This window comes from Xyrauchen texanus, chromosome 31 (assembly GCF_025860055.1).
Source record: "Xyrauchen texanus isolate HMW12.3.18 chromosome 31, RBS_HiC_50CHRs, whole genome shotgun sequence".
In the NCBI taxonomy this organism is placed as follows: Eukaryota; Metazoa; Chordata; class Actinopteri; order Cypriniformes; family Catostomidae; genus Xyrauchen; species Xyrauchen texanus.
Genome location: NC_068306.1, coordinates 27042127 through 27070116, shown reverse-complemented (window position 1 = coordinate 27070116; position 27990 = coordinate 27042127). Strand labels below are relative to the sequence as shown.

The 27990-nt window shown below is 44.4% G+C and overlaps 1 pseudogene; it reads left to right on the top strand.

The window, feature by feature from the left end:
* LOC127625370 (vitronectin-like) lies at positions 1-22367 on the top strand (annotated as a pseudogene).
* The last annotated feature ends 5623 nt before the right edge of the window (positions 22368-27990 follow it).

The following is a 27990-nucleotide window of genomic DNA, read 5'->3' as shown; positions in this document are numbered from 1 at the left end:
ATGAGAAATTAGATTTTATTATTTCTTGTAATAGCAACGTCTTTCGCTGCAGAGGGTAAGTACACCATGAACCACTTTGTTGGTAATAGTTTGCTGATATATTTACATTTTTTTTTTTGTTTGTTTGTTTTTATATGCTCATTTTGGTTGTATTTCATACAGAAACTTGTTTGGGACGATGTCAAAGTGGCTTTGATCCTACAAAGAAATGCCAGTGTGATACCAAGTGCAAGTACTATGGAAGCTGCTGTGAGGATTTTGACACCACTTGTCGAAAGAAAAGTAGGAACAGATAAACTTTTCCAATGTTTTTGTTGACTCTCGAGTCTTTATAAGTTTAATTGAGAAATTAAAAACAAATATCAGTTAATGTAAATTCAGATGTGCATTAAACTTTGATTCATACATTTTCTTATATAGTGGGGTCCAAACATTAGACTTCTAGTTAAAATTATTCTATTTTGCTAATACAAATTCCTCATTTTCATTCATCACAAAATATCATTACATATAATAATATCAGCATAGCAATGTGAGTGAATATTTTAATTAAACTGATGAATTTCAAAATGTCTTAGCATCCTTTATGACCCACTTCTGCTTTAAAGAAATTATACATTTGAGCTGGCATGGCAATATCTGATGATCCATGTTATTCCAGCATGATTTGAGAATGCGCCAAAGAACATAATGTGCGCTGTAATTGAAGCAAGAAAAACAGACCTTTGGTACAAAGAATGTATGTACCTTATTTAGTCATGTGCTTATTTGATTAATGACCTATTAATAGCACATAATCTTACAATTGTTCTTTTTCACTTTCACCTTTCTTATTTTAAAGTTGTTCAAAATCTTAACATTTTGATGGTTTCCATGTTTCCTAAAAGAAATAAGAAATACAGACACGGCGACCGGGGCAGCAAGGACTGCGGGTTGTGTACAGCGAGTCCGCCTTCGTGTTGCGGTCGCCCAGGAAATGAGTGGCGAGCAGTGACCTGAGTGGCGGCTGACTCCGAAGGAGATGGCGGACGAGTTGTGACACTTGACGGGAGCGTACGCCGCCTTGGCGATTTATGTACGCTACCGTGGTGGTGCTGTCTGAACAGATCAAAACGTGCTTGCCCCGAATCAGCGGGAGAGACCCCTGCAGGGCAAGGTGTACAGCCAACAACTCGAGGCAGTTGATGTGCCTAAGCAGGCGGGGCCCCGTCCAGGAGCCAGCAGCTGCGTGCCCATAGCACACGGCGCCCCAAAACAGTTGAGAGGCGTCTGTGGTGACCACAACACGTCTGGACACCTGCTGTAGGGGTACTCCTGTCCGCAGAAAACAGAGGTCTGTCCATGGGTTGAAAGTCTGATGGCAGGAAGGGGTGATTAACAAACGGTATGTGCCGTAGCGCCATGCCCATCTCGGGACTCCAGTCTGAAGCCAGTGCTGAAGTGGTCTCATATGCATCGACCTGAGTGGTGTGACCGCGGCCGATGATGCCATATGCTCCAGGAGCCTCTGGAACTGTTTGAGAGGAGCCGCTGTGCTTCGATTGAAGCGAGGCACCTGAGCACTGACTGTGCATGCTCAGTCATGAGGCGTGCTGATATTGAGACTCCAAGCCGGGAAAAGAGATGCTTTGAACCGGAGAGAGCTTACTATTTTCCCAGTTGTCCTGGTCCCTGTGGGCACCTAGTAACTCTTGAGAGTGTGCTAGGATGAGCCAGTCGTCGAGGTAATCGAGTATTCGGATGCCCACTTCACGTAGCAGGGCAAGGGCTGCCTCTGCGACCTTGGTGAAGACGCGAAGGGACAGGGACGGGCCGACGGGGAGGACCTTGTACTGATACGCCTGGCCGTCAGACACGAGCCGTAGGGAGGGTTGATGCCGAGGCAGAATGGAGACGTGAAGTACGCGTCTTTAGGGTCTACCGCTGCGAACCAATCTAATGCAAATGCAGGTTATAATTTGTTTCTCCGTGAGCATTCTGAACAGGAATTTTTGTGTAAAGTCCGGTTGAGAACTTGCAGGTCCAAGATTGGCCGCAACCCACCATGGGTACGATGAAGTAAGGGCCATCTCGGCTGGAGGGACAGGCTCTAACGCGTCTCTGAGTAGCAGGGTCATAACCTCTGTACATAAGGTATTGGCATTTCCGGCGCACATGGAGTGGAGTGAATATCGCTGAGACAAGGTGGGAGCCCGGCAAACTGAATCACGTAGCCGAGTCGGATAGTCCTGGTCAGCCAACGCGACGGGTTGGTTAGCAACGTCCAAGCTCCATGCAAGGGGCACTAACGGGACGGCCATTTTTGGCGTAGCGGATGGGGCTTCGCAGTGGGGGGCAGGTAATAATGCATCGGGAGGCAGAAGCGTGTCCCGAGGTTTGGGTGCTGAGAAAGACTCAAAGCACTTACCTTGCTCCGCGCACCCGGCAGGGGGTGGGTTAGAGACTGAGGAGGAGGTCCTGTAGGGAAGTCTTCGTAACTCGTCAGCGCTGGCTTGCCGGGGCTGGATAGTCGCGGGTCTGGAGTCGAGATGAGGTCCTGTAGGGACGCGAGATGACTGCGTCCAGGGAGGCGGGAATGTAAGACTTTGGTGGGGGGGTGCCGTGAGAATGGCAACTTGACATTGGCCTTTTCTCAAGTTCAGAGGTACGCAAGGCTCTCGGAAGAGACTCCTTTTGTCTCTACAATCGACACAATGTCGAGTGAGTGACAGAAGGGGAATCCCAGATTTTCAATGTGTTCTCAAACTTTTGGACTCCCCTATATATTCCAATTAAAATTTACATAAACTCCTGATTATTTAATATTTCTTAAAGGGATAGTTGACCCTAAAATGAAAATTCTGTCATTATTTACTCACTCTCTTGCTCCAAAACAGGGACTAAAAACACATACATTTTTATCTCTGTTCGTTCTGAGCAAAAACAATTTTTTTTCGTTCCAGTTCAGAAGTTCCCCAGCCGACTATCCAAATGGTAGCCAGTTAGAACAAAATACAATAATGGTTAATAATGTTCAGATTAAAATGACAGAACTCTGTGCAAGGGATGGGTGAAATACCAGTTGCAGTGTTGCCAGATCTCACAAGAGAAACGAGAGACCTGGTCTGGAAAAACAAGCCCAAAAACGGCACTTGCCTCATCAACATAAGTCAAAACAAGCGCACAAAAAAATTCCTGTGTGGTGGATATATCAGCATAGAAATCATAACAAGCATACAGTTAATTAACTGTTAAGTATAATTTTATTTACAGATCTGTTTCTCTGTCAGTTTCACAGCAGCATCAAATCTTTAAAAAGCATCATATCTTACAGCTGAGAAAAGCACTTTTTACCTTTAATGTTGTTTTCCTTGTATCCGAATTAGCCATTCATGTATATGTAGTTATTATACATACAGGTGCTTGTCGTATAATTAGAATATCATCAAAAAGTTTATTTATTTCAGTAATTCCATTCAAAAAGTGAAACTTGGATATTATATTCATTCATTACACACAGACTGATATATTTCAAATGTTTATTTCATTTAATTGTGATGATTAAAACTGACAACTAATGAAAATCCCAAATTCAGTATCTCCGGAAATTAGAATATTACTTAAGACCAATACAAAAAAAGGATTTTTAGAAATGTTGGTCAACTGAAAAGTATGAACATGAAAAGTATGAGCATGTACAGCACTCAATACTTAGTTGGGGTTCCTTTTGCCTGAATTACTGCAGCAATGTGGCGTGGCATGGAGTCGATCAGTCTGTGGCACTGCTCGGGTGTTATGAGAGCCCAGGTTGTTCTGATAGTGGCCTTCAGCTCTTCTGCATTGTTGGGTCTGACGTATCACATCTTCCTCTTCACAATACCCCATAGATTTTCTATAGGGTTAAGGTCAGGCGAGTTTGCTGGCCAATTAAGAACAGGGATACCATGGTCCTTAAACCAGGTACTGGTAGCTTTGGCACTGTGTGCAGGTGCCAAGTCCTGTTGGAAAATGAAATCTGCATCTCCATAAAGTTGGTCAGCAGCAGGAAGCATGAAGTGCTCTAAAACTTCCTGGTAGACGGCTGCGTTGACCTTGGACCTCAGAAAACACAGTGGACCAACACTAGCAGATGACATGGCACCCCAAACCATCACTGACTGTGGAAACTTTACACTGGACTTCAAGTAACGTGGATTCTGTGCCTCTCCTCTCTTCCTCCAGACTCTGGGATCTTGATTTCCAAAGGAAATGCAAAATGTACTTTCATCAGAGAACATAACTTTGGACAACTCAGCAGAAGTCCAGTCCTTTTTGTCTTTAGCCCAGGCGAGATGCTTCTGACGCTGTGTCTTGTTCAAGTGTGGCTTGACACAAGGAATGCGACAGCTGAAACCCATGTCTTGCATACATCTGTACGTGGTTCTTGAAGCACTGACTCCAGCTGCAGTCCACTCTTTGTGAATCTCCCCCACATTTTTGAATGGGTTTTGCCCATTCACAATCCTCTCCAGGGTGCGGTTATCCCTATTGCTTGTACACTTTTTTTTTTCTACCACATCTTTTCCTTCCCTTCGACCTCTCTATTAATGTGCTTGGACACAGAGCTCTGTGAACAGCCAGCCTCTTTAGCAATGACCTTTTGTGTCTTGCCCTCCTTGTGCAAGGTGTCAATGGTAGTCCTCCCCATGATTGTGTAGCCTACAGAACTAGACTGAGAGACCATTTAAAGGCCTTTGCAGGTGTTTTGAGTTAATTAGCTGATTAGAGTGTGGCACCCGGTGTCTTCAATATTGAACCTTTTCACAGTATTCTAATTTTCTGAGATACTGATTTTGGGGTTTTTCATTAGTTGTCAGTTATAATCATCAATTAAAAGGAATGCACACTTGAAATATATCCGTCTGTGTGGAATGAATGTATACATTATCCAAGTTTCACTTTTTTAATGAAATTACTGAAATAAATCAACTTTTTGATGATATTCTAATTATATGACCAGCACCTGTAGTTGTTAAAAATGTCTTCATTCACAGAATGCGACATCCACAATGTGCAATTAGGCAAAGAAATGATGCAGCAATTTCCTTCTGGATCAAAGCCCATGGGTAACACTTTATAATAACTGCACGCTATTAATCATTAGTTAAGCATTAGTAAACAGTTAATTCTTCATTTATAAAGCATTATTAAACATTAATAAGCAGTTTATAAATACAGCTATAAATGCTTTATTCTTATTTTTTCGGGCAACATGAAGTGGTGTCATTCCAAAACATTACAGTGATAAACCCTTTGGCATTTGTTTTCATGAAAAAAATGGTCAGAAACAAAATTATCAGGTTATAAACGGTTACCAGCATTTAAAAATAATGTTTTCACTCTGGAACAAATGAAAAACTCTTTGTTCCGGTTAAATTTTTCAAAACAAAAATTAAGTTTTGTTTTTTGCTCCTTGATCCTTTTTAGTCCCATTTCTAAACCCCAATGATGTGAAACACAAGGGATTTATTTTACAGAATGATGCATATGTTCAATGCTATAATTATTTGACTAGTGGCTCCCTTTAAAGATTTAAAAGCACCCAAAAGTGTCATGAAAGTAGTCCATGCGATTTGTGTCATATTTCAAGAAGACATACGATCACTTTAATAACTTACAAGTAAAAGTTATTATCACAGGTTACCAAATGTTGTGAAAATGGTACTGCACTGTTTTCATGTATTAAAGGAATATTGGGGGGTTCAATACAAGTTAATCTTAATCAAAAGCATTTGCAGCATACCATCCTGCTATTTTATGTAAATAAACAAAATGTAGGGTACAGTGAGGCAATGGATGTGAATGGGGCCCATCTTTGGAAGATCTAAAAGCAGAAATGTCAAGCTTATAATTGTATAAAAGTACTTGCATTAATTCTTCTGTTAAATCATTGTTTTTATTGTTGTTTAAGAGTTTACAGCACAATGTTGTCATGGCAACAAAGTTGTAAAATTAGATATAAATACAATTATTATTTAATGAATTATTTTTAAACACAATTCAAAATCGTATTTTATCTAATTACACAATGATGACTCATCGACATTATAGACATTACTGTTTTATCTTCTGTAAAGCTGCTTTGAAACAATGTGTGTTGTGAAAGGCACTATACAAATAAAATTGACTTGATTGTCTTAACTATATCTTTACACAAAAAAGGTTAGCAAGTGATTTTATCACACTAAAATCATGTTAACACACATATTGTTTACATCTTGTGGTATGCTTTTGAACAGTGAGAATTTTAACATTTTGAATTGGCCCCATTCCCTTCCAACTGCCACACTGTAACCCAGATTTTAGGCTTTTTTTTTTTTTTTTTTAAGAAAAACAGGGAAACTTTTAATAAATGTTTGTAGTAATCAACATTATGCCATAAATGCTGTCAACTGAGCTCAACTTTTATTAAATGAATATTCCTTTCAATTCATCCACAGTTGCCCGTGGTGACACATTTGAATAGCCCGAGAAGGATCTGACCTTAACAACGACAGAAGAATCAATTGTGGCAACCACCACCGCTCTGCCCCAAACCACAGCAGTTTCCACACCTACACTTCCTCCCGATCCAGAAGCTGTAACTTGTAGCGGCCGCACCTTTGATGCCTTCATGCAATTAAAGAACAGTTCAATCTATGCTTTCAGAGGTGAGTATAAATGTTTAATGCAACCATTTTGCCTTTCTCTTGGTTACTATAACCAGAATTTCACTCAAACAGCCTGACTTCACAGCCCCCACTTGCAACTTGTGTTCCAGGGGATTATTTCTTTGAGTTAGATGACCAATCAGTCATGCATAGTTATCCCAAGCTCATTAAGGATGTGTGGCGTGTCTCCGGTCCCATTGATGCTGCCTTCACTCACATCAGCTGCCAGGGAAAGACTTATATATTCAAGGTTTGTTAATACATGGATTAGAATAAACTAAGTTGCCATTAACTTTTGTAATGTAAAGAAAATGTTCTCACTGTAACTTTGCACTTCTATATTCCACCGGCGAAGAAGATGTGGGCGGATGTTGAGTGTGTGTGAAACCAGCAAAAAACGAATTGTCATGCAGCCGATTTATGCCCTTGTTATGCTTCCATTTATACTCTGGGAGAGTCAAGTTTAAAAGAAACTTGCCGCTAAAATTATATCCTTGTCTATTGTACATATTTAGTGTAGCTGTGCACAAAGCACCGCCGACACAGAGTTCACTGCCAAACCAAGCAACTTCTTATTGGTTATTGCATTTAATTTGGCTGTTAAGTTCACCAAACTTGAACTCAAGAAAACACAAGAAATATTTTGCCACCGGAAGTCCATCGTGCAAAATTAACGATCGGGCAGATTCCCATTGAGATGACTGTATTTTGTACTCAGTATTTTGCACTTGGAATTTCTTCAGGCAAATGTAAATGTGACCACGACTTTAGGTGTAAAACTGTAGTCAGACTGACAAATCAGACAGATCACACTGTGAATTTGGTGGTATATGTATTCCAGTTCTGCTACTGAAATTGGTCTGTGCATATTGAAATTTGAAACCGTGGCCCCCAGTGGCTGAAGTTGGAGGTGTTGTTGAGGTGAAATATCCACAGATGTGTGCCAAAAGTGAGTTCTATTTTCAATTGTAAATTATGTAATACAGTCTACAGGAATTCATAATTTATTAACTCTTCCCCCAAGCCTCAACCATAAATCTAACCGTCAGTAGAGTAAAAAATTTATTTTAGAGTAAAAATGCAATCACTAAATCCCACTTACCATTGCTCATGTGAATGCTCTTGCTTCCAGGTTTCAATGTGAGATTGCTCTCTCAAAGTGCTTTCAAGGAAAAATTATAACATTGTAATTAATACGAAAATGTCTGTTGGGGGATTTATTAATGGAGTAAATCGGGAGATGGGGGGTGGCACTTGTCAGTAGTTTGGCCGAATGAGGTTGATTTCAGGGTATATGAACATTCTGAAGCAGTATGGGGGGAGTATGAAGCAGTATTTATACTGTATTTATTTCATAAATACAGTATGAAGCAGTATTTCTCATGTAATCATGTTGGACATGTCATTAATACCACATTCAGGACTAGGGGTCCAGACAACTCTAAGCATTTTCCTCTGCTGTGCGATGCAACAAAAAAAAAACTGTATCAAATTTTTATTTTTAGAGAGTTGGGGCTTTAATTGGTCCTCTTAGATTATGATCTTTCTATTTACTGACGAGTTTAGCTCAACTGCACAACTATACTCCGATTCAGAGAAAATGGAGTATAGTATAGTACTGAATCTACACTTCTTTTTTTTTTCTCACTTTCAGTAGTCACTGTGTTTTGTCTCAGTATGGCAATAATGCCCAGCCATATTATGCCTTTTTTCTTGGCAAAAATATTTAGAGTAGAAGGTTTTTCTTTTTATTTCCCTCTTTATGTGCTTAATATCAGGGCAACAAGTACTGGCGTTTTGATGGTGATGTTTTGGATGAAGATTACCCAAGAGACATTTCTGTGGGATTTGAGAAGATTCCTGATAATATTGATGCTGCATTTGCAATCCCTGCTCCAGGCCATCATGGGAGGGAAAAAGTGTATTTTTTAAAGGTGTGTGAAATTAAATTGAAGGCTCAGAAGTTCAGAAATATGGTTCCCCTTCTGTCGCTCTCTCCATGTTGTGTCAGAGAAGCGACACTAGGGGTCTCTCTTGAGCGCCGATATTCACCTCTGAACTATGAAAAAAGGCCAATGAGAGTTGGCAACCAGTATTTGCATGTCCTGCCCCCGGACATACGGGTATTTAAGCAGCTCAAATACGGGAGTTCATTCAGAAAATTTCTTCGGAGCCGATGGTCGTGTCTGCAATTGCTGCGTGTTACACACCGAGTTCCTGTCATTCCTCTGCTGCATGCTGTTGGATTCCACGGCACACAACAGCGGCTTTCTCCTGTTTGCACGGCTGTGCATTCCTGCCTCTGGGCGCTTCGACAGGGCAGATCATAAAAGAACTCTCACGAGTCCTTTTTTCATAAAAGAGTGATTTTATTTAAAAGAGTAATCTCCTCTAAAAGAGCAAAACACAGCGGCGTTGAACGTCCTTTTAAGGACGCGTCTTTATAAAGATGCCTTTCCGCCCCTGTGTTGTTTCTGGATGCGGTAGAGTGCTCTCCGCTTCAGACGGCCACAGGCGTTGTCTCGTGTGTCTGGGTAGCGATCACACCGAGGCTGCGTTTGTGTATGGTTCATGTTCTCACTGCGAGAACATGACCATGACAACGTTGCGGTCGTGGCTTGCTTACAACCGTGAGCAAGCCACTCCAGCCGCCCCCCGTGTTGCTCCTTCTTCCCACGGGATTGAGGACGATGCGGCTGGCGATGGAGACGATTTGGGTACGGCCCCTCGACGACCCGCACCCCAGCACGCTCGTTGATTCCCGTCCGTGCTCGAGACGGCGGCGACTCGCCTCACAGCCAGTCTGCCGACCCTCATGCGATGGAAGCAGATGAGCTCGCCGCGGCATCGGAGGGCGGGTTATCTGATGCTGAGGACTCCCCTGGGCTGCCGCTTCCGGGCCTGCACGCCCAGGCTGAGGCCGACGCACAGATGACCGACATGCTTTCCCGGGCAGCCAACAGCGTGGGCTTGGACTGGAACCCTCCATCCTCCCCACAGCCATCACGGCTGGATGACTGGTTCCTGGGGTCTGGGTGCCGCTCACAGCCTCGCCCCCCCCCCGGTTCCGTTTTTCTCGGAAGTGCATGACGAGCTGACGTCTTCGTCCAAACTCCCGTTCAAAATGCTCACCCAGAAACAAATTCTATCTGGCGTCCGGCATCTAGATTGGTTTGCAGCGGTAGACCTGAAGGACGCGTACTTCCATGTCTCAATTTGCCCTCAACATCGACCCTTCCTACGGTTCGCGTTCGATGGCCAGGCGTATCAGTACAATGTCCTCCCCTTCGGCCTGTCTCTGTCCCCTCGCGTCTTCACGAAAGTCGCAGAGGCAGCTCTTGCCCAGCTCCGAGAAGCCGGCATACGCATACACAATTACCTCGACGACTGGCTCATACTGGCCCACTCCCGAGAGTTACTATGCGCACACAGAGACCAGGTGCTCAGCCACTTCAGCCGTTTAGGGCTTCAGGTCAACTGGGAAAAGAGCAAGCTCTCCCCGGTCCAGAGCATCTCTTTCCTCGGTCTGGAGTTAGACTCAGTCTCAATGACAGCATGTCTCTCTCCCGCGGCCCACCACGACACGGTAGACTGCAAATCTCTTGGTAAGCACGACTTAATCGTCAGGTTCCTAAAAGGTGCCCGGAGGATAACTCCCTCCCAGCCTAACCTGTTCCCCTCCTGGGATCTCTCGGTCGTCCTTACGGGACTCCAGAGACCCCCCTTCGAGCCGCTTGACTCAGTTGGACTCAGGGCCCTCTCTCTCAAGACCGCCCTGCTGATCGCGCTCGCTTCCATCAAGAGGGTCGGGGACCTGCAAGCGTTCTCTGTTAGCGACACTTGCCTGGAGTTTGGTCCGGCAGACACTTTCGTGATCCTAAGACCGCGACTGGGCTATGTGCCCAAGGTTCCTACCACACCCTTCAGGGATCAGGTGGTGAACCTGCAAGCGCTGCCCCGGGAGGAGGCAGATCCAGCCCTTTCACTGCTGTGTCCAGTACGTGCTTTACGTATTTACCTGGACCGCACACAGAGCACCAGACACTCTGAGCAGCTCTTCGTCTGCTTTGGGGGACAGCAGAAAGGGAACGCTGTCTCCAAGCAGAGACTCGCCCACTGGGTTGTCGACGCCATTTCCCTGGCTTATCACACCCAGGCTGTGCCCCCCCCTTGCAGGTCCAAGCCCACTCCACCAGGAGTGTTGCGTCCTCATGGGCACTGGCTAGGGGCACTGCCCTAGCAGACATTTGTAGAGCAGCGGGCTGGGCAACACCTAACACTTTTGCGAGATTCTACAATCTCCGAGTTGAGTCAGTATCGTCCCATGTTTTCTCAGGTACCGAGCCTGTAAAACTCGGTAGCACGCCCACGATCTGACCGGGTGAATCGCTTGCACCTAGCGCCTTTCCCCCTAACCAGGGGAAACAGTGCACCTTCATTCCCAGGAGATCCCAGGTTTGGGACACTGGTTGATTCCTCCCTAGCCCTCGTGGGTCGCAGTTCAGCGGAGGAACTCGCCGACCCAAGCCACTGTGGGTACCGCAAGCTACCCTGTACAGGTATAGGTGCTCCACAGTTAAGGCCTCCTTCGGACTCCCCCTGTGTGTAACACCACGGTTCTGTCCCCTCTGGCGAGCGGACTCCCTTGTTTCCCTTAGGCAGTCATGGCTGCCTCGGTTGCTGTGCTGTATGTTCCCCCCTCTATGAGGCTGGATCCACCACCGCACCAACTTTTCCACATAGGCCCTAAGTCAGGCCTCTGATGGTTTTGCCACTTAAACTTGCCTCCCCTTTCGGGTAGGCATGGCCTCCGCAGGGTCTGCTCCGCCCTGAATAAGGGCTAAGACCTCCTTCCCTCAATGCGTGTAAGGGCCCCGGCCTTAGTTGCTCTATGCGAGAAACATAGAGAGAAAAGAGGCCCGTTGCCCCGGCCACCTTGTTCCCCCCTCCAGGGTAACGATAAGGAATCCTGATGGCTTAAATGGGGCATTGGGGAAGGGTACGTGCAGCCTGATACAGCTGGTCATCCTGCACGTAAGAATACCTGCTTGCTCCTGTATCAGCAATTCACTTACACGGCTCAGCGCATGGCACTTTTATAAGTGGACCCCTAGTGTCGCTTCTCTGACACAACGCGGAGAGAGCGACAGAAGGGGAACGTCTAGGTTACGTATGTAACCTCCGTTCCCCGATGGAGGGAACGAGACGTTGTGTCTCCCCTGCCACGTCGCTGAGCCGAGCCACTGTTGTGGCCGGACCATTTCCGGGTCCTCAGAAAAATCCTGAATGAACTCCCGTATTTGCGCCACTTAAATACCCGTATGTCCGGGGGCGGGACATGCAAATACTGGTTGCCAACTCTCATTGGCCTTTTTTCATAGTTCAGAGATGAATATCGGCGCTCAAGAGAGACCCCTAGTGTCGCTTCTCTGACACAACGTCTCATTCCCTCCATCGGGGAACGGAGGTTACATACGTAACCTAGACGTTCTGCACCATAACAGACACAATACATAGAAAAATACATAATTTATTTAGTTTTTAATTTAATTTGCTGAGAAAAGTGCAAAATGCAAGTGAATTGAAACCCAGACTAACAAGAGCAGGCATTTCAGCACATCGCTTTTTTCGGGACTCAAGGACTTTTCCTGTGGGATTTTCCAATGGGTTTTTAGAATAGCAGTTTTTGTGTTGCAAATAAAATAATGTCTGTGGTTAACATGCTAATTCTCTTTGGGGTTTTAGGACAACAAATTGAACAGCTCTATTAGATGCAAAAAATAAAACAACAACAACTCTGTTTGTCTCCACAGACAATTTTATGCCAGGTATTCTAAAAAATCTAAGATCTAAGAAACTATCAATTTCTATAAAAATTTGTGCCTTCAGACCTTTCCTCATAGTCCAAGCCCTGCACTCCAGTCGCTGCTATAGCTCCCAGCCACAGAGGCCATTCCCCAGTCACTGCCTGTCCAGTTCCCTGAGGCTGTCAATGAGCCTGTCCAGTCCCCAGCAGCCGTCGATCAGTCCAGTAATCGGCATCTGTCAAACCCCAACTATCAGTCTGTTACTCAGCCCAGTACCCAAAACACCTGTCAGACACCAGCCTGTTGCTCAGCGCAGTAGCCAGCATCTGGCAGACACCAGCCACCAGTCTGTTGCTCCGCCCAGTAACCAGCACCCGTCAGTCACCAGTCTGTTGCTCGAACCAGTAGTCAGCATCTGGCAGTCACCAGCCACCAGTCTGTGGCTCAGCCGACCAGTACTACCAATATGAGTTCAAACACCAGCCTTCTCATGAAGAATGTGACCGCATGACCAAGTCTTCACCATCTGCTGCCTTCACACATTATACAAATCTGTACTGTGACTTGGATAACATGTTCTCCTTACTCTTTCAAGGCTGTACGTCTGTGCAATGACTTCTATAAATATTAATTTGCAGCGGTCATACCAATCTTCTAAACCTGCTATTGTATAACTGTTTAACTTTCAAGTTCAAGGACATCACAAAGGGCCACGCTTCATCTCCAAAGACTGGACTGGGATCAAACCTCCTGTGGATGCTGCAATGGTGGGAAGACTGTACGTAAGCCCTGGGTCCTCACCTTCCCCAGCGACCAGCTCAAGCAGAGGCAGAACCAGACAGAGAAAAAAAAACAGGGGCAGAGGATCCAGAGTTAGCCACTCACTGTTCTGGGAAGACTTTGGCTTGGACTATGAGGAAAGGTCTGAAGGCACAAATTTTTATAGAAATGGATAGTTTCTTAGATCTTAGATTTTTTAGAATACCTGGCATAAAATGTTACTACTACCAAAAAGATATCGTTGAAAAAGGTGTCCTGAAAAATCACTCTGGAGGGGAGCGGCCAACACTTCTTGCCAATAAGAAAACAAGCCAGTTAGAAATTAGTCTGGTCCCGGAATTTAAAATCCCATAAATATTTTTTCATAGGGAAAATTATTTTTACAAACTTTACAGACAGACCTACCATGAGCTTCGAAGTTGTTGTATACAGCGACCATCCAGCCCCATGACGCACTGTAAATTATGTAATCGAGTCACTCTTCCTACACTCTAAATCTACTAACATTATATATTTGTATATATCTGAATATATTGCCATAAACATCAAATATATTGCTTCTAAATTTTGTCAACAACTTCAAATCAATCGTTTTCATTTGCCATTCACAATGCTTCATGGGAATGTAATTAATTCCCTCATGAAATACGCTAAGTAGTCTTGTACCTATGTCTTTTTGTCAGACTTTCAAATACTTCAAATCAAAATTTTTAATGTTCTGATGCAAATCGCAGTTGGTTGGTTTGATTCATGGATTAGAATTAATTTATGGAGAAATTTAATGAAATCCCTATTGAAAAATGTATGGGGAAAATGCTCGCAGCCCTAATATGGCTGAAAGTGTGCGGGCACTGTTGCGCTCTTTTGCCGACATTGGGGTCAGCTGCCATGTCTTTGGAAGGGCGTGTGGTTGAAGTTTGCAAAATGGCTGAATTTAGCAAAACAGCTAAAATGGCTTACAGCGTATTTAAAAACATATACTGCAGATAAATAGAGAAATAGTAGACATTTACATTGATGTGTCTAAATATGCTCATGGGTTATGTAGGTATCATGGAGCAGAGAAGCATGGAAAATATCATAAAAAGGGTCGTGGAAGACGTCCAACTTTTTCTTTCTTTGACATGAGCTATGACCCAGAGGACTACACAGATGTGGTGGTTGTCCAAGAGAAGGCCATGCCTGTGCAAAATGTTTGCTTCTTTAAGAAAGGTACAACAGGCCAAACTAGTGTCATTCTTTCTAACTAATTTAAGCTTTATAGACATTTATTGAGATGTTGTTTTAATGTTAAAATACAACATTATGATATCATTTTTAACTAGTTGTAACAATGTGTTAAAGATGCATTGCATTGTATCTGTGGTATATCTCCTCTAGATAAATACTATAGAGTGGACCTGCAGACCAAACGGATCGACTACGTAAATCCTCCATACCCAAGATCCATTGCTAAGTATTGGTTGGGGTGTAAAGAAAAGGACTTGTCAGAGAAAAAATAAGAAACAAAATTTTTAATTTTTAATGATTTTTATGTTCTTGCTAAATTAGAAGTTAATTATAATAATAATTACTATTATTGTATGTTTATTGTCCATCCCTTGTCTTGTGTTTATGATGTGATTATGGGTGTTGTAGTTTTCCTTGTCTTTGTTCATTGGTTCTTGTGTTCATTAGTGTCAGGTGTTTATTTAATCCCTGTGTTCCCTTCCGAGGGAACTCGCACTGCGTCGTTGAAAACGACTCTTTGGGGAACGCTCCTTAGCGTGCGCCTCTGAAGTATGAATGAAACTATTCCAATCTTGATTGGTGTTGCGTCATGACGTAACATGTGACGGCATAACCGGATGCATAAAAGTGACGCCGGCACACATACACATTAGCTTTCGCTCTTCAGCAAGCGCTCTATGTTGAAATTGTTTGTCTTATTTGGTGTTGTTTGTCTGATTTAAAAATATTATGGCCACCGAACAGTTCAGAAGTGCGTGCACCCCTGCCCTCGTTTCATTACGGGTAGGGACACGCACGCTTTATGTGTGAACTGTTTGGGAGCGCAGCACGCACAGGCAGCTCTCGAGGGATCTGCCTGTGAAAGTTGTGAAGCACTACCCATGAGAGTGCTGCGCTCCCGGTTGGCGTGCTTTGATGAGCACGGTCAGGCTCGCGTTCCCCACGGTTTTGGTCCCGCGTCTGTTGAGGCAGCGCGGCGATTGAGATCGCGGGGTTCGCAGCGGATTTTGCAGATGAGAATGAGACTGCTGCGCACTTTCTCATTCTTCGTTTGAGGATCCCGAGCCTACTGTGTGTGGTGCAGAAGCCCGCGTCGCGGCTTCTTCTGCCCATGATCAGGTCCCGATGCTTGAGCTCACTGCTTCCGAGGAAGTGGATATGCTCAGCATCGATGCGATCTGACCGTGAGCCAAGCACGCCGGTTTTTGGCCAAGCTTATGAGGAGCTGATTGAGGTTATGACGCGTGCCGTGGCCAGACTGAATATCAGCTGGCCACAAAATGAGCAGGGAACGCAAGTTGAAAGCAAATTAGACGCGCGCTTCCTGCGGCACAGATCACAACCTCAGCGCCGGGTTTGCCGTTTTCCCCGATCTCCACAGAACGAGATCGTGGGGTAAACCGCGATTCGTCCCGTGATCTCCAGCCCCAGTGTTTGATTACAGAACGATGTTTTGGGGGCACGGGATATGGGCTAAAACCCCGGCGCTGCCTAGTAAGCCCTGCAGAGATACATCTGCTTTAATAAGTAGGGCTTACATGGCGGCACACAAGCGGTGTAGGTTTCCCGCCGTCTCTGACGCTTCGGGCCACATCAATTTCCACCGAACGCACACTGTATGTTCGTGTCAAAAAAAAAAAAAAAATATATATAAAAAAAAAAACAACAAGCATCAATTGTGGTCACAAGAACCATATCGACTAAATCCTGCCGGTCTCTCGCTTCAGGAAGTCGAGAACAGTGCTTGAAAAACACCCGGGAGGCTGGTTCCCTTAGTTGAAGCTTCGGAAAGAGGTCCTACCGAGGTGGTAGAACCTCGGAGGGCTGCTCCCCACTGCAGAGCAACCGAGGTTGCTCTCGCAGCGGAGTCCTCAGGAAATCGGTGTCGGTTCCCGCCGTCTCTGACGCCGGGCCACATCAATTTCCAGCTGAACGCACACCGTGCCGTTCAGCGTCAAAAAATAAAAAACACACATCAATTGTGGTCACAAGAACTGTATCGACTAAACCCTGCCGGTATCTCGCTTCAGGAAGTCGAGAACAGTGCTTGAAAAACACCGAGACCAGCCTCGAGAGGCTGGTTCCCTTAGTAGAAGCTTCGGAAAGAGGTTCTACCGAGGTGGTAGAACCTCGGAGGGCTGTCCCCGCTGCAGAGCAACCGAGGTTGCTCTCGAGCGGAGTCCTCAGGAAATCGGTGTCGGTTCCCGCCGTCTCTGACGCCGGGCCACATCAATTTCCAGCGAACGCACACCGTGCCGTTCAGGTCAAAAAATAAAAAACACACATCAATTGTGGTCACAAGAACTGTATCGACTAAACCCTGCCGGTATCTCGCTTCAGGAAGTCGAGAACAGTGCTCGAAAAACACCCGAGATCAGCCTCGAGAGGCTGGTTCCCTTAGTAGATTTTGTTGAGGCATGGAATCATCTTCCCAACATATCTGCATGGGTCCTGCATATAATAAAATCAGGGTACAGACTGCAGTTCGGGCACCACCCCCCAAATTCTCTGGGGTGGTGCAGACTACAGTGGTTCCGAGCAGGCTCAGGTGATGGAACAAGAAGTGCAATCTCTGCTGCTGAAGGAGGCCATAGAACGTGTTCCTCATTCAGACAAGGAGTCCGGTCTTTACAGCCGGTACTTTATAGTTCCAAAAAGGATGGGGGGTTGAGGCCGATTTTAGATCTCAGAGTTTTGAACCGGCCTTTGAGGAGGTTCAGGTTCAAAATGCTTACCATTCCTGTCATCGTGAGTCAGATCAGATCCGAGGACTGATTTGTCACGATAGATCTAAAATACGCCTATTTTCATGTACCCATCCTTCCATGTCACAGGAGGTTCCTGAGGTTCGCTCGGGGCTAAGCTTACCAATATCGGGTTCTTCCGCTCGCCTAGCACTCTCTCCCCGCACATTCACCAAATGTATGGATGCAGCTCCTGCTCCTCTGAGACTTCAGGGCATCCGCGATACTGAATTATATCGATGACTGGCTCATTCTGGCCCAGTCTCGAGAAATGGCGGTTCGGCATCGAGATGTCGCCCTTGGCCATATTCGAAGTTTGGGGTTGAGACTCAACACAAAAAGAGTGTGTTACAACCATCCCAGTGCACAACATTTCTGGGTGTTGTGTGGGACTCGGTTACGATGCAGGCACGCATGTCTCCTGCGCGTGATCGAGTCCCTTATGGCGATGGTGTCCGGGTTAGAGCTAGGCCAGGCCATCACTGTAAAGCAATTTCAAAGACTGCTGGGCCTCATGGCAGCGGCATCCAACATTGTACCGCTGGGCCTTCTACACATGAGGCCCCTCCAGTGGTGGCCGAAAGCCAAGGGGTTTTCCCCAGCGGGAATCCATTTCAGTATAATCAGAGTAACGCCGCAGGTGCCTTCGTTCTCTGCTAATATGGGAGAAACCTTGGTTCCTGTCCCAAGGGCCAGTGTTGGGAGCGTCATGTCGCCGAAAACCGTTTCGACAGACGCCTCCCTCACTGGCTGGGGCGCGGTCATGGACGGCCGCTTTGCCAGGGGTCTGTGGCAGGACCATCATCATTCTTGGCACATAAACTGTCTAGAGATGTTGGCTGTGTTCAGGGCTCTGAGGAGCTTCCTTCCAGACATCAAGGGTTACCATGTCCTAGTACGCTCGGACAATACATCAGTGGTAGCTTATCTGAACCGACAAGGAGGACTCAGATCAGCCCTCTGTGCAGACTGGCGCATCAGATAATTCTTTGGTCCCAAGGGAAAATACTGTCTATCAGAGCAATGTATATTCCGGGGTTCAGAATCAGGGAGCAGACATCCTGTCGAGGCAGGGGCTGAGGCCCGGGAATGGAGACTTCATCCAGAGGTGGTGAAGTTGATATGGGACAAATTTGGACCATCAGAAGTGGATCTGTTCAGCGTCTCAGAGACGTCCCACTGTCCACTTTGGTTCTCCCTCTCACATCCAGCCCCACTGGGGTTGGACGCCATGGTACAGGCTTGGCCGAGGCTTCGCCTGTACGCATTTCCCCGATCAGCTCTGCTCCCGGGAGTCCTGGAAAGGGTCCGCCAAGAGGGCATCAGTCTACTTCTGGTTGCCCCCATGTGGCCGGCCCGAGTATGGTTCTCAGACATAATTTCACTCCTGATAGCTCCGCCATGGCAGATTCCTCTGAGGAGGGATCTGTTGTCTCAGGCGGGGGCACAGTCTTCCACCCTCGTCCAGAGCTGTGGAAACTGTGGGTCTGGCCCCTGAGGGGTTCAGTACCTAAATGCTGGTCTATCAGTGGGGGTGGTTGAAACCATACTTAGCTCTAGGGCTCCGTCTACTAGGAGATTATATGGCCTCAAGTGGAATGTGTTCTCCACTTGGTGTAGAGAACATGAAGTAGATCCAGTTAACTGCCCGGTGGCTTCAGTTCTGGAGTTTCTTCAAGATCGCTTCTCTGCGTGGTCTCTCCCTTCCACACTCAAGGTGTACGTGGCTGCCATTTCGGCGTTCCATGCACCACTGAGTGATGGGCCTCTGGGGAGGCACCAGCTGGTCATTCGTTTTCTCCGTGGTACATGGAGGATGAGACCGACAACCAGGTCCAGGGTTCCTGCCTGGGACCTGGCGGTGGTTCTCGAAGGGTTATCCCTGGCCCCCTTCGAACCCCTTCAGTCGGCTTCAGCCCAAGGACCTGACGTTCAAGATGGCTTTTCTCTTAGCTATTACCTCTCTAAAGAGGGTGGGTGATCTTCAAGCCCTGGCAGTGACGCCAGCTTGCTTGGAGTTTGCCCCTGGCGGAGTTAAAGCCATTTTACACCCGAGACCTGGCTATGTGCCTAAGGTGCCGTCTAACACGGCACGGTCCACGGTCCTGCAGGCTTTTCATCCTCCACCTTATGTGTCGGCAGAAGAAGAGAGGCTCCATTTGCTCTGCCCTGTCAGAGCTTTGAGCTGTTACCTCGAGAGGTCCTCTTCTTGGAGGAGGTCGGACCAACTGTTAGTGTGTTTTGGGTCACCTAAGAAGGGGCTCCCTGCCTCAAAACAAACCATTAGTAATTGTATTGTTCAGGCTATTATCTCGGCCTACAAGGTGCGTAATTTGCCTTCACCTTTGGCCGTGAGGGCTCATTCAACTAGAGGCATGGCGTCCTCTAGGGCTCTCTTATCGGGAGTACCCCTCCAGGAGATCTGTGAGGCAGCCGGTTGGGCTACCCCGCACACTTTCATCAGGTTTTTACAGTCTGCACCTCCCTAGTACGCCTGGCGCACGTGTGCTCTCGTCCTAGCTGAGTGCCTGAGTTCAGTTTCACCCTAGGGCAGGCCTTTTTTCGGTGCGTGGCCTAGTGGGCATTCGTTCCCCAAAGAGTCGTTTTCAACGACGCAGTGCGAAGTTCCCTCGGAAGGGAACGTCTCGGGTTATGACTATAACCCTTGTTCCCTGAGAAGGGAACGAGACACTGCGTCGTCCTGCCACGCCCCTCAAGGCCTGAGAGCGGCTTGCTTCATCGCTAGGCTAATGTGTATGTGTGCCGGCGTCACTTTTATGCATCCGGTTATGCCGTCACATGTTACGTCATGACGCAACACCAATCAAGATTGGAATAGTTTCATTCATACTTCAGAGGCGCACGCTAAGGAGCGTTCCCCAAAGAGTCGTTTTCAACGACGCAGTGTCTCGTTCCCTTCTCAGGGAACAAGGGTTATAGTCATAACCCGAGACGTTTTCCTCTGTTCATTGTCAGTTCTTGTCATTTGTGGATGTAGTGTAGTGCTAATTTTCAATTAAAGCTGCATTTAAATCTTGAACTTATGCCTCATCCCTATCAGACATTACAGAAGAACTGACCATTTCACATGGATGGTCTCTCTGGCATGGTACTGAGAGTACACAAAGATTGTCTGCTCCTTGGCAAACTGTGTTAATTGGGGAGACATTGCGCTGTAGGACATTTATAGGTTTGGACTCAACAATCCTGTGAAATCCTATCTGCCAGGAGGCATATGTGAACTTTCCTTGGTCAAATTCATTGACCATGCTTTGAGGCTCACATTCTCTTCCTACACTGTGGGGTATGGCAGCAACCACACAGTGGCACCCAGCTCTCTTTCATCAGAGGCCATTCCCCTGCCAGCACATATGCCTGCCATGGTTGTCCGTCCCAGAGCTAATGCCTGAAGCCTCATATGTCCCAGAGCCAGAGCCAGCGCCTGAAGCCTCGTCTGTCCCAGAGCCAGCGCCTGAAGCCTCGTCCATCTAAGAGCCAGCTCCCTCAGCCACGGAGGCTGTTCCCGCATCCAGAAGTGGAGGAGGAGAAGGGTCCCTGCACTCCAGTCACTGCTAGAGCTCCCAGCCACAGAGGCCATTCCCCAGTCACTGCCTGTCCAGTTCCCTGAGGCTGTCAATGAGCCTGTCCAGTCCCCAGCAGCCATCGATCAGTCCAGTAATCGGCATCTGTCAGACCCCAACTATCAGTCTGTTACTCAGCCCAGTACCCAAAACACCTGTCAGACACCAGCCTGTTGCTCAGCCCAGTAGCCAGCATCTGGCAGACACCAGCCACCAGTCTGTTGCTCCGCCCAGTAACCAGCACCCGTCAGTCACCAGTCTGTTGCTCGAACCAGTAGCCAGCATCTGGCAGTCACTAGCCACCAGTCTGTGGCTCAGCCCGGAAACCAGCACCCATCAGACACTTGCTATCAGTCTGTCCAGCTCTGTGAGGCCCCTGCCAGTCTTACCAGCTCTCCGAGTCCCCTGAGTTTCCGCCTCCTGCAGCCCTCTCGCCCCCTGAGTTTCCGCCTCCTGTGGCCATGACCGATGAGTCTCCGCTTCCTGTGGTCTCACCCCTCGAGTGTCTTATGACTCCACCTCTCGAGTGTCCCAGGGCTCTGCCCCTCGAGTTTCCCATGGCTCCATGCCTTGAATGCTCTGCTTCCCTGGCCTCTGAGCCCTCCGTGTTCCAAGCTGCCTTGCTCCCTTGTGTCTTGCTCTCCGAGTCCCCACGTGCCTTGCCCTCTGTATCCCCTATTGTCATGACCTCTGAGTACCGTGTCACCCTGACAGCTATCCTGTTGCCTGGACTTCTGAGCCCTTTAAATCCTCAGCTGCCCTGGCCTACAAGCCGTCTTGCCAGGCCATGCTCCACGCCCTGTCTCGCCTGGTCAACGTCTGTCTCTCGGTCCTCTGCTGGTACCGCCCTGACCTCCTGGTCCATGACGGTCTCTGGGGGGGGGGGTTATTGTCCTTCCCTTGTCTTGTTTGATTACAGGTTTTGTAGTTATTTTCCTTGTCTTTGTTCATTGGTTCTTATGTTCATTATTGTCAGGTGTCCCTTGTTTGCTTATTAGTGTCTGTGTATTTAATTTATGGTCAGTTCTTGCCCTTTGTAGCTGTAGTGTTTGATATATTTTCTGTGTTTACTGTTCATATATTAAATTAAAGCTGCATCTAGATCCTGAACTTACGCCTCATCCCGATCAGACATTACAATTATTTATCTAGTTCTGTTTCTGATGAGTTTCATTACAGAAAAAAATACTCAAGCGTAGGACTGTCTTTCTGTAAGTTTAATTTCTTGCAATTGTTTTAGTCACCATTTGGAATGCCAAAGCTTCCTCTTGGCTAGTGAACCCCCGAGCCTTCCAATTTCATGGTTATTTATCAGTATCTGTGGAGTGCAGCCCCCACCTTCGCAAACTCCACCACACAGCTGTTCCTGCTTTCATCTCTGAGATTCAGCTGTTAATTGTCTCAAGTTGTTAACCTTGCCCTGTTATTTTTTCAACACACATGCAGAACATTAGTTCAAATAGAGGACAGCATTAAAAGCAACAAGTTACACAAAAGAATAAACTGTAAAATTACAAGACAAATGTGGAATTAGCATAAATTCCCATAACAATTACAACCAGTGTTAAAAAAAGATCATGTAAAGTCTGTAAGATCTATAATTTATTTGATTAATTTAATAATTTAATTAAAACACTGTAAGGTAACATGACATCAAAATTGACCCTGTTATTATTTTCTCAATACGCATTTCTGGTCTTATTGTTAACAATTCATCATTGCAAATTATTCAAAAGAAAACAAATCGTAATAATCTTTAATCAAATTGTATCAACTTGTTCCGACCCTTAAGAAATGTACCTTTTTTGGCTGACATCACATTAGTTAATGTTACAAATAACCAAACAGCTACTTAGGCATTATTTTTGGCTACTGTTGTAGGTAGTTAAGCCTTTTTCAGTAATTAAATGCCTGTTAATATGAATGTAAAAGGTTTACAGAAATAATAGCAAATACAAATTTAAAAGAGAAATGTTACCACTGGACTGGCCCTGTATATGTTGAAATGCATGGGTGAACTTGGCCTTGGTTCACAGCCTCAAAAATTGGGACATATTGTTCATCCTCTCCACAATTGATTGCAAACTGCATTTAGGTTTGGCTCCACTGTGGTATGAGATACCTCAATCAATTCCTGATCTATAAAACCAAGCCTTCTTGACCAACCAAACCTGTTTGGTGCTTTTAGTGGCACAGAAAGCACCTCAAAGGAAAGATGATCTTTCCTGTTTTAAACTGTTGGCTTGATCCACTCTCTTCTAATTATGCATTAAGGCTCAGTAAGACTTGTGAAGAATGGATGGATTCCCAGCATGTTTGTTGGGTCACAGCCTGTATAACTGAATCTTTTTTGCCCAGGATAGTCATAACACTTGTAAGCACTTAGTGAAGCCCTTATCATTTAAAACTCTATAAGGTAACTTTGGGAACCTGGTCACACTGTATAATAAACCGTGTCTATCAAAACAGCATTGTGTTACCAAAAGTAATAAGATAGAATAGATGAGGTCAAAGTGACTTTTTGGAAAAAATAATACAATCTCAACACATTAGTAAAATTAAATATACTACTAGAATGTTATAGAGAGTTATACCATGAACTGTAACAGAAAGAAAAATAAGCATGTCTACATTTTCTACACATGTTTTATTCCATATTTGTACCCTCCCCAATTTAACTGTATGAGGGCCCTAAAAAGGGTCAGTGCCATCTTTGTGATATCCCTCTGCACACAGAAATCACACACACACACACACACACACACATGTTGTGTTTCCATGTTTTATGGGGACTTTCCATAGACATAATGTTTTTTATAATGTACAAACTTTATATTCTATCCCCTAAACCTAACCCTACCCCTAAACCTAACACTCACAGAAAACGTTCTGCATTTTTACATTTTCAAAAAACATAATTTAGTATGATTTATAAGGTGTTTTCCTCATGGGGACCGACAAAATGTCCCCACAAGGTCAAAAATTTTGGGTTTTACTATCCTTATGGGGACATTTGGTACCCACAAAGTGATAAATACGCACACACACACACACACACACACACACACACACACACAGATCCACAAAACCAGCAAATACACATGAACACAAAATAAACACAACAATAATAGTAAAAACAAAAGTGATGGGGTAGTTTATGAGATAAGATGAGTTAGTGACTCATCTTAGCCAATCATAAGATGCTTAAAATTATGCTGTGCTATTATGCTATTTTTTATTCTGGAATCCTGTTGTAACAAAGGTAAGTTGGGATCCATAAGCAGTCTTTATTGAAAACACAGAGGATAACGGGCAATGGTCAGGCAATGGGTGAACAGGGCAATCGTAGGCAGGCAGAGAGCGAGGTGAGGCAGGCAGAATGTCGGGGCAGGCAGCAAACAGCAATACGGGAAGGCAGACGAGAGTTCAGGTAGGCAGGCAGCAATCAATCGTAGTCGATAGGGAAAGCAAGGTCGGTAAACAGATAAACAACGTGGAATGTAAACTAGAACGCTCAGTAGTGTAGCCGGAACAAACAAGACTTCGCAGTGTGAGTGTAACTGTAAACAATGTAATCTGGGTCTTGGAGAGTACATTTGTGATAGGTGTGTGTTTCAGGTTTTATTCCTGTGCCCGCCCGTGGTGCAGAATTATCCTTGAAAACAGCATAATTCACAGATGTATCTGTGTGTTCCTGCAGGATTTTTGGATAGTATGCACTATGCAGTTATAGACCTCTGGTTGGATGAGCCATACCATTACTTGTCTCAGATTTTAGATAAGTGAAGTTGTGCCACACCACATAAGCTGGATAGCTTACTGAAATATACTGTAAATATAAAATATAAGCAGAAAACAGAGATGTAATAAAAATAAAAATAAAATCCTTTGTGTTTGACATCAAAGCATACATTTTTTGGGGGGGGGACTTGACAACTGTGCTACACATAGTGTACATTCAAAGACATCATATTGTTTGTGTAATTCACATAAAAGGATCTTGCAAGAAATCAAAAAAATATGCAGCTTTTAATGTTTCACCAACAATAAATTAATAACAGGTTTTTTAAGTAAAGGCGGGAAAGACTTTGAAGATGCATCAGAGGATGTGATCTATAAAACACGTTTATGTCAATAAGCATACCAAACTATTAATGAGGAAATTTGCTCACATTTGCTAAAGGGACTTGTGGCAAGGCGGAGGGCGGGGCCGGGTCGTGATCATACACACCCGGTCCCGTATTAGGCTAATCAAGCCTCCTGAGAGGGATAAAGGTCGACTGCAGAGGATCGTGCGGGAGACAGAGATTGTTTACGGACATGTCCGTCATGTGTGTGTTTATGTTGTCCTTTAAGTTTATCATTAAATTATTATTTATATTGAAAAGCCGGTTCTCGCCTCCTCCTTTCCATTGACTACTTTACAGGACTGAAATTGCTTTTCCATCAGTTACTCTTCTGATGTATGTATCTGTATGCATATGTAGGAATTGCTAGAAACATTTGTGTGATATATGTGTGATTTTGTATGTTACATCTTATCACATGGCCATTTGTGTAATATTTTGAAATACATATGTTGTATTTACTGTTTGTGCATGTGACATTTTTATTAATGGAAACCATACATACGCATACATAAAGTATACATGTATTGCCATTTCAGATCTTTCTTCACAAACTCATTAGACATGTTTAATCATGTGCAACATTAAATTCAACTCAGTTTTATTTCTAGTGCTTTTCTCAATGTTGCTTCATATCAGCTTACCAGTACCTCAGTTAGCAAGTATATATAGTGTTTAAGATACATTTTAAAAGTAGATTACTGTATAAATTACATTTGAGGTGCACTTTCTTGTAAGTCTTGTAAGTATTACAGTAAGTACTGATTTTTCTTAAGATCAGAAGCCTATGAACCTATTGAGGTTTTTGCACGACTGTGCTTTTTGCACTTTCTGTGGGTCTTATGGGACATTCAGTGTGTTTTATGACTATTGCTGCTGCTGTTTCAGACTATTGCAAGTGCTGTTTTCTTCTTGGCAGATGTTATTTGCACCCCAGCCCTAGAGCAAATAGTGTCAGATACTATTTGCACTAAATACTTATATACAGTACAGGCATCACTGCAGTGTATATATTGTGGTTATTTAGAGAGCCGCAGACACACTACATTAACCTCTACCCCTAAACCTAACCTTAACTTTACCTAAACTTTCACACGGGAACGAGTGCAATCGACAAACCCCTCCTCTGGATCAATCCCTTCTCTGCGCTTCTCGACATCCACCGTGAGCAAATCCCTGCGATGAAATCAACATTTCTATTCATTTTTATCTATTATTTTAAGTAGAATTAAAGGAAATATTAAGAGTGGAATCAGGAATTTGGATGGGGAAACGAGTGGGACAAAACGCAGATATGAACCGTGGTCGCTCCGACAACAGAACACATTCACAACGTCTTTATACCCCCCGCCGCTGCAATGACACCTTTTGTTTGGTTTGTCCTATTCTATGTTTCCACCAGACTATGGGGTGCAAAGAGCTGCTCTGTGTGGCAGATGCTATTTACACCGGGTTGCAATTTTACTAACTATATAACTATATATTAAATAGCTATTTATCTATGGCTGTTTTTAACTTTACTGTGAACCCTGTGCTAAACTTCATGCATCTATATCTATGTATCTATTTTTAAAACTGAATTGTCGATTCTATGTTATTAAATTTTTTCATTCTATTCAATTATATTCTATTATGCGTTTATGTTCATTCTTTATCTATTCCATGATCTTTCTATCAAGTTAAGGATATTAAGAGGCCAAGGAATGGGAAAGAGGAAATGCTTGTACAGAATCTGACTGTGAACTGAAGTTCTTCTGACTTCATTTTCTTCAGCAGCTTCTTTCCTGATGGCAATGGCATCCTCTAGTGGAAAAAATGAGTTTGGCACTGACACAGACACAACTTCAACAGCTAAAGAAGCATTCTATGCACTTCTGTGCAAGGTAATACTTGGACCACTGTTGCACCATCCTAGGAATGTAATAACGGGAGGTGTCTTTTTACCATATAATCATCCTTTTACACTAAAAAACTGGAAAACTCAGGTTGTCCAATTTACTAAATCATATTATTTGTGATCTACACAGCAAAATTGTGTTTCACTTCATAACTTGTTTTATTTGCTTTTAATTGATGTAATTATCTCAAATCTGCACTCTACTTAACTACATTATGTAGGGCGAATGTTAACCAATCAAGTTTGTTCAATAACATGCGCAAGGGGATTTAGGCAGCGGTATTATAGTTCCCAGGGTTGATTTGCATGGGACGTGATGCGAAGAGTGTTTTTTCATTTATTTTTGAGCAAGATAAGAAACTTTTAAAGACTTAATAGTGTTTAATGTGTTATTTTGGGATTTAGAACCGATTATGTTACGCTAGTTTACTATTAGAACTTTTGCTTAGTTTGAGGATGGGTACATGTTGCTTTACTCAAAGATCTATGCTTAATTGGAATTTTGCATGCTAAAATATGATCAAACTAGCTAAATGTTAATTACCTAGCCTTGCATTATAACATTAATCAGTAATATGACTTGAAAATATAATGTAAAACTGATTAAATGAATCATGTGTCACAGTCTGTTTGCACCTTAATCAAGGACTCTTATTTTGAAGTTCTCTCCCTCACTACATTTCCCATAAGTCACTGCCCTGATTACTCCATTATCCCCACCTGTGTGTCATTCCCTCATTTAATCATAAGTGTATATATACTCTTTAGTTTTGTCAGTCTGGGTCAGTCCTTGAATTGTAATGTCTGAATCGTGATGTTTGAATTGTAATGAAGTGTGGTTTTTGGAATGTTATGTTTGCTCTACTCCAGTGTTTGCTCTACTCCAGTGTTTGCTCTACTCCAGTGTTTGCTCTACTCCAGTGTTTGTACCACTTCAGTTTTATGATTAAAGGATATAAAGTTCCTACTCCTGCGTCTCCTCTTGTATCCAGTGATACCAAACGTTACATCATGTTAGGAACACATACAAAATCATCACTTTTTAAGTCACTTCATTGGATCATTTAAACATAATTTTATTCCATTGTTGAAATTGTGTGGTCATATGATGTTTTCTGACAAATAATTAATGAGCCTAACCAAGAAAAAACTGTGT